This window comes from Balaenoptera acutorostrata, chromosome 11, assembly GCF_949987535.1.
Source record: "Balaenoptera acutorostrata chromosome 11, mBalAcu1.1, whole genome shotgun sequence".
NCBI classification, from domain to species: Eukaryota; Metazoa; Chordata; class Mammalia; order Artiodactyla; family Balaenopteridae; genus Balaenoptera; species Balaenoptera acutorostrata.
The window spans coordinates 31,590,681-31,597,995 of NC_080074.1; positions in this window are offsets into that span (position 1 = coordinate 31,590,681).

Consider the following 7,315-nt stretch of genomic DNA (forward strand, 5'->3'; position numbering starts at 1 on the left):
TTTTTTTTTTTTCCTCTTTCTCTCTTTTTTTAAAAAAAATCTCTTCTTTCTGGGACTTCCCTGGTGGCGCAGTGGTTGAGAATCTGCCTGCCAATGCAGGGGACATGGGTTTGAGCCCTGGTCTGGGAAGATCCCACAGGCCGCAGAGCCATTAAGCCCGTGCGCCACAACTCCTGAGCCTGCTCTCTAGAGCCCGCAAGCCACAACTACTGAGCCCACATGCTGCAACTACTGAAGCCCACATGCCTAGAGAAGCCCCCGCTCACTGCAACCAGAGAAAGCCTGCACGCAGCAACGAAGACCCAACACAGCCAAAAATAAATAAATAAATTTATTTTTTTTTTAAATCTCTTCTTTCTTAATATTTCCTTTTCTGATGTTGGGCCTTAGTGATGTTAATTTAGTAGCATGATTCTTATACTGAGTCTGACTTTTCAAGATGATTTGTTCAGCCTCAGGATAGGGCCAATTTAAAGTCTGAATGTCTGATACAGTGAGGCTTATAATTATACTAAGAAACAGGCTAATACAGGAAGAGAAGTCAAAGGATTACTAGTTGAGACCCAAAGTTCTAAGATAGTGAAAGAAAAAAATTTTGGCTTTTTTAATCCCACGTGAGAGGAAAAAAACCCCAAACAACCAAACCAACCAAGCAAAACATAAGAACTGGCTTCTAAAGACAAGGGTGACTTTAGGAAAGAAAAGGAGAAAATCCATTTATTTAAGCACCTGTCAAGAACTTTGTTCTTCTTACCAAAATAAATCACAGGTGTACCTAAAATAAAATAATAAAATCCTAAAAAATGCTGATCATCAGTTCAGATTAAGGAATAGGTTTCAAAACATAAAAAAAAAAATCTCTTTCCTAAAACCACACTTCTCCCCATTTCTTCCCTACAAGTTGATTTACTCACACAAATTTTTTTCTTTCTTTCTTTTTTTTTTTTTACTGCTCCTTATTTTAAATTTATTATGAAATATGTAACTGGGAAAAAGAGAAGAAAAAAATTCTTCCCTAGTTTTCTTACATGTATTCCTTTTTTATTTTTAACATCTTTATTGGAGTACAATTGCTTTACAATGGTGTGTTAGTTTCTGCTTTATAACAAAGTGAATCAGCTATACATATACATATATCCCCATATCTCCTCCCTCTTGCGTCTCCCTCCCACCCTCCCTATCCCACCCCTCTAGGTGGTCACAGAGCACCAAGCTGATCTCCCTGTGCTATGTGGCTGCTTCCCACTAGCTAGCTATTTTACATTTGGTAGTGTATATATATGTACTCACTCTTTAAGTGAAGTCAAAAAAGTGGCCTAACTCTAGTTTCTCTTGTGAGGTGGGACTTGAGGCTGTCTGAGCTTCTTCCTCTGTCTTTTTGTGACCTTCTGATGACCTAGGAGATCCACCTACTTTGCTTAAGTCCTCTCTATGCCTCAAATCTACACATCAGTGGGATGTAGTTTTCCTTTTGTTTTAATGCCTGCTCAGAACCTTACTCATTTGGCAATCCTTCCCACTTCCTTTCTTGTTTCTCCAGCCTTTACGGGCAATAACCCTCCTCCCCTCCCCAGCAGGCAGGCTCTTAGGGATTGATGGTGGTGATTGACTGATTTACAGTTTTCCTTGTTTTGTTTGGCTGGTTTGGTTGTTTTGTTTTGTTTTCTTCTCACGTGGCGTTAAAAGCCAAACTGTGTTTTTCTTACACTTTGGATCTCGGCTAGTAATCCTTTCACTTCTCTTCCTATATTAGCCTTTGTTTTTTAGTATAACCATAGTGAAAAATTACAAACCAGTCAAAAGCTTGACAAAACATACTTTGGGTGTTAAAAGTATGCATAAGGGATTTTTGTATTTTTACATAAACAGGATTATAGTCACATATTTTTCCACAACCAGCTTTTCCAACTTCAACAGTTTATAAAGAACTTCTTTCATTTTCCCTAAGTATAGCTTTATTTCATCTTTAAAAAAAGATGTTTTTTATTATATTGTATTCAATGGTATGAATGTAGAATAATTTATATGATTGACATGTTATTGAGGAGCATTAGCTTGTTTACAATTTCTCACTATGATCAGCAATACTATAATGAAAATCATTGGTTTATGCTGGCTTAATTATTTCCTTTGGATAAATTCCTGGAAGTGGAATGACTGGGTCAATGACCTCACACATTTTATATCTGATTCATATTGCCTGCTTGCCCTCTTTCAGACATGCACCCTTATCTCATTGGGCATTGTTACTCTTTTTATTCTGTCTCAGTCAGTAGGGTAGCACCCATTTTATAAGCTGGGGCTCTCTCCACCACAATTAGAGGATCACGCAATGCCAGATTAAACTTGTTGATGGCAAAAATATTGAAGATATGAAAAGCAGGGAGAAGAGGAGGATGTGATGAATTTTCTACCTCCAACTCTGGCTTCTCCTTGATCTCATGAGATGGAAGTAGAAGAAACAATGCAAAGGAGAAAAATCAAATTTTGTTAGAGATATGTGGGATGTGTAAATCTGGTCTAGGGTATTTTAACCTGTTCTCTTCAACCCATTTCTCTTAAGAAAACGAGAGCCCCCAGTTTTGTGCCCTAAATGTGGAAGAAACATTGCAGAAGACAGTATCCCAGTACAGGAATGCACAGGGTAGGGTGGAGATGGGATGGGTAATTTATTGAGGGCCAGCCCTCTATATTCCAGGTGCTTTACAGCTATTGTCTCATTCAATCCCGCACAACAACCCTGTGAGCTGGGAGGTAGTGTTATCACGATTATTCCGAATTTACAGAGGAGGGACCATAAGCTCTCAAAGGGCAAGCCCACACTATCAGAAGTGTAGAATCTGGATTAAGTGGTGGTGGTGGTGGTGATAGGGTATCTGCATTAAGGAGCAGCCTTCTCATCTGACACACATGCCTCAAGGAATGGGGGCGTGGGTGTTGGGCAGGGAGGAGCAGGGGGGAGGAGGGTGGGACAAATGGCTGTCCCTGGGGGACAAATGCCTTTGTGAGCCTTGGGGAATCCGCTGGCTGTATCTCTATGTTCGTAGATCAAGACTCAGAATTGTCCTAAAATGCCCTTTGCTTTTGGTGACAGTAAGGCCTATGTTTGTTTCCAGAAATTTCAGTAGCCATCACAATGAGGCTATGTTCATATGTAATCGGGTTTGACAGGAATTAATTTTTAATAAGAGGTTCCATTCAGACAAACAACTGCCCTTCAGGGCCGTGTCAGGGTCAGTTGATCAGGGCTGGGTACTGGCACAGTGTGCTCTTGGCTGTGGCCTGAGGTGTGTGTGTGTGTGTGTGTGTGTGTGTGTGTGTGTTTGTGTGTGTGTAGAGGAGGAGTGGATGTTGGGATGATGGGGGTACTAACTGGTCTTAGATCTTAAATCAGGACCAGGCATTGGTCTTACCAGAAGGTGGAGGAGGCAGCTGGCCATTTAGAATTTCCAAGAAGAATAAGTATGGTGCCCCGCAGGAAACTCCTTCTGGTTCTTCATACTAAGTGCTCTTTCAACAAATTTAAGGTCTGACAGAGGCTTAGGGTATGCCATTCACTGTGGTCTTGTTCAGTGCCACTTACTCTGTGTTGTTATTTAATCTTAACAACAACCCTACTTGGTACAATGTGATCAGTCCCATTTTAGAGATGAGGAAAACTAAGTCTCAGAGAGGTTAAATAATTAAGACTACAGTCAACTAGAAAGTTGGGAGGTGGGCTTTCCTGGTGGCGCAGTGGTTAAGAATCCGCCTGCCAATGCAGGGGACACGGGTTTGAGCCCTGGTCCGGGAAGATCCCACATGCCTGGAGCAACTAAGCCCGTGCACCACAACTACTGAGCCCGTGTGCCTAGAGCCCGTGCTCCACAACAAGAGAAGCCACTGCAATGAGAAGCCCGTGCACCACCACGAAAAGTAGCCCCAGCTCGCTGCAGCTAGAGAAAGCCTGCGCGCAGCAACGAAGACCCAAGGCAGCCAAAATAATAATAATAATAATTAATTTAAAAAAAAAAAAGAAAGTTGGGAGGTGAACTCTATAATCTCTCTGCTAAATCATTTTGTGTCCTCCTTGTGAAGACAAATCTCTATCCTCACCATTTCTCTGAGGACCAGTTACTGGAGTATTGGAAGCACTACTGTTCAAACTGTATTGTATTTACTGTTTATTTAATCTTTCTCATTGAAGTTACATTAAACAACCATGTTTATTTATGATCTGCTACCAATTTTTCCCCATGTCAAACTCTACCTCACTCACATCCCTTGCCTATTACTAACACTAATAAGGTGATATTCATACCAGTTTTCGAAGATCTGGGGCTTCTGTGTTTTCTCTCTTAGAGGCTGCTTCCATTTTACTGAGGAAATGCACACTTTTAGGGTTTTTTTTTTTTTTTTTTTGGTCCTGCGAAAAGGCAGAATCTAGAGGCTCTTCCTTCTCAATGTGGGCGGCCCTGCCATTTCCAGCACTGCAGACTTATCCTCCAGCCGCCCCCAAAAGCTTTATCAGGAGATGTGGTGACTTCTCTACGAAATTACACAGGTTGGTTTAAAAATAGACTGCAGGGCTTCCCCCGTCAGGGAATATTGTCAGGCTGCCCACTTTTGACAGTCACTTCTACCTCCCTTCTTTGGTACAAGTTGGAGCATTTTTATTTGTATTAAAAAAAATGTTCTGCTGAAGTTATCTGGAGCCCCCAAATTACCAAAAAGGTTCATTTGCAGCATCTAAGGGCGCCTTAAAAAATGCTTCAGTTTCCTGATTAAGAATCATGCACAATTTGATTTTCTACACCTTACCATCTTTGCAGGGGCATTGTTAGCATGAAAATGAATTTTAAAAATACATTCTAGCGGAGGCGAGCGTCCTGACATGAAGAGTTCTGCTCTGTGTGGATGGAGACTCAGCTGGGAGCACAAAGTAGCTTTCGTGCTGGGAATAGATCAGCTCGCATCGTGAGTGCAGCAAAGGGCAATAAAAAGTTAAACAAATAATGATAAGAAAAAATAAAAACAAAGCAAATAAAAATAAGGTCTGGAAGTAAAAACAAATTAATTAAAAAAAAAAAACCCACCCCACATAGAAATGCTGGGAAAGAGAACAGGCTTACAACTTGGGTAAATATTCCCTAGTCAGATCTTTTCCAAAATGATAGGATTGGTTGAAACATCTTGTCCTTTGTGTGCGGGAATGTAAAATCTCCATTTTTTTCTGTAACCTTTTGCCTCTCCGTTCCTCTCGTCTTATCTGTACTGTCTGTTCCTCCCTTATATGGCTGTTCTCGGAAGTCCAGGAATTTGAGTGTTATGTGAAAGGCTAATTCTAATTGGGCTCAGTGACATTCCTGTCAGATGGGAGATGTATGGGGGTCGTCCTGTGAAAGATCAACACGGCCCGGCATCTGCTGTTCTGCATTGCCTCTTTCATTCCAGTCTCTCTAAATACCGGGCTTAGCTAAATGGCTCAACAGCCCGTTATCCCCTCCCCCATACCCCTCTTCTCAGCCCACTGTTTCCTTAATTAGCAGGGCAAGTGTGATTCCCTAGCATTTCTTTAACACTGCAACTTTGCAAAAAGATGTTTATTATCTCATTGATTACATGCAAAAACCTGTGAGATAAAGAGGGCAGGAATTCTTAAATCATGTTTGTTTCCTAGCTAAGAGACTTGAGGCTTTGTAAGTTCTGGGTACAGCGTATGATTGCACAGCTCATTAACGGCAGAGTCCATTTCCCCTCTTCCAGCCCCAGGCTCCTTGGCGCCTTCGTTGGGCCGTTTTCCCTAAACAGAATGCTTCCTGACTTTGGACATCAGGCACCATTTGTGGATCCAAGTTAGAGATTATTTTGTAATATGAAAACCCATCCAGCTTTATGCCTCACATTAAAGAAACTTTTCTTATCTCAATCTAAATGACTTCATACTTTAGGAAGTGTATTAGCTTCATTCATTCAACAAATACTTACACTGTCTTAGTTTGAGTACATAGCAGTGAAAAACAAACAAACAAATTCTCTACCCTCGTGGTGCTTACATTTCAGTGGAGGAGACCAAGCATTTAAATAAAGAAATAAATACATATATGATAGGCCTGGTGGTAAGAAGTGTCAATGAAGTATTGTGCATTTATATGAGATGGTAAGGCACGGTTTCTCTGGTACAGTGACATTTGATGAGATACATGAAGATTTGAGGAAGTGGGAGCTCCAGATATCTGGGTGGGGAGGAAGCATTCTAGGGAGGGTGATGGCATGTGCAAAGGCCCTGGGGTGGGAGAATGCAAATAGGGTAGCTGACAGGAGCTGAGAGGGGAGGTGAATGGTAGGAAATGAGGCCAGGGAGATGGGCAGGGGAAGTAGCAATGGGATAGAGCCATAGTAAGATTTTGGTTTTACTCTAAATGAGATGGGACACCACTGGAGGTGTTTGAGGATGGAATTCTGGTGTCAAAAAGGGCATTTTGACAAATGTCTGCATCCTGCTGGGCTATGGCCCAACTCTGACCTCTTCCAGCCCAGCTTCTGCCCCAGTCACTTTCTTTTTGTTATTCATCAGGGATGGCTACATAACTTGCATGGCCTGGTCCGAAAAGAAAACATGAGGACGTCTGTTCAAATAGTAGGAAAAAAGATACAGTTAAAGGTTCTTAAATATACAGCTTTTTTCTTTCTTTTGCAGCCTCTCTCTCAAATTGTCATAGGGGTTTAAGTTTGCCATTTAATGTAATTCTAAGTAAAGAGACATTAGCATTTAAAATTATTAGCATTAATTTTACTGTTAATCTTTATATTGTGCAATGCCAATATAAATGCCAGTTTTAAATGCAAACGTAAGAGCATTTTACTTGTATGTGGAATCACTGAAATTATACATTTCATGTTTTGTAGTCGATACGTGCATATGTGTTTTGTTTCTGCCAGAACAGAGGAAATGCTGCACAAATCTAACTCAATGGTTTTTATTTCTTGATATGCAACATCTACCAACACTCTACCTTTTGCTTACTGATAGGTAAAGAGGGACTAAAAAGGCAAAGGAACTACTGGTTGCCTTTTTCCCCCCCTTTTGCTATGTCATCGTTTTCAGGGTAAATGGTTGGCGAACACAGGGAAGTACTAGGAGTAACCAAAGATATGACAGGGTTCCTTGGTTGTTTGGGTTTTTTAGAACACCTTGGCCTTCTTTCTGCATTTGGAGTAAATTCTGGACAGAGTGGAAGCGTGGCCCCTAGGTGTGGTAGCACCCTCGCTTATACAGCCATAGATGTAACACGCTTACCTTGTACTTGCTTTCAGTCTCTCTGAACTCCCAAAC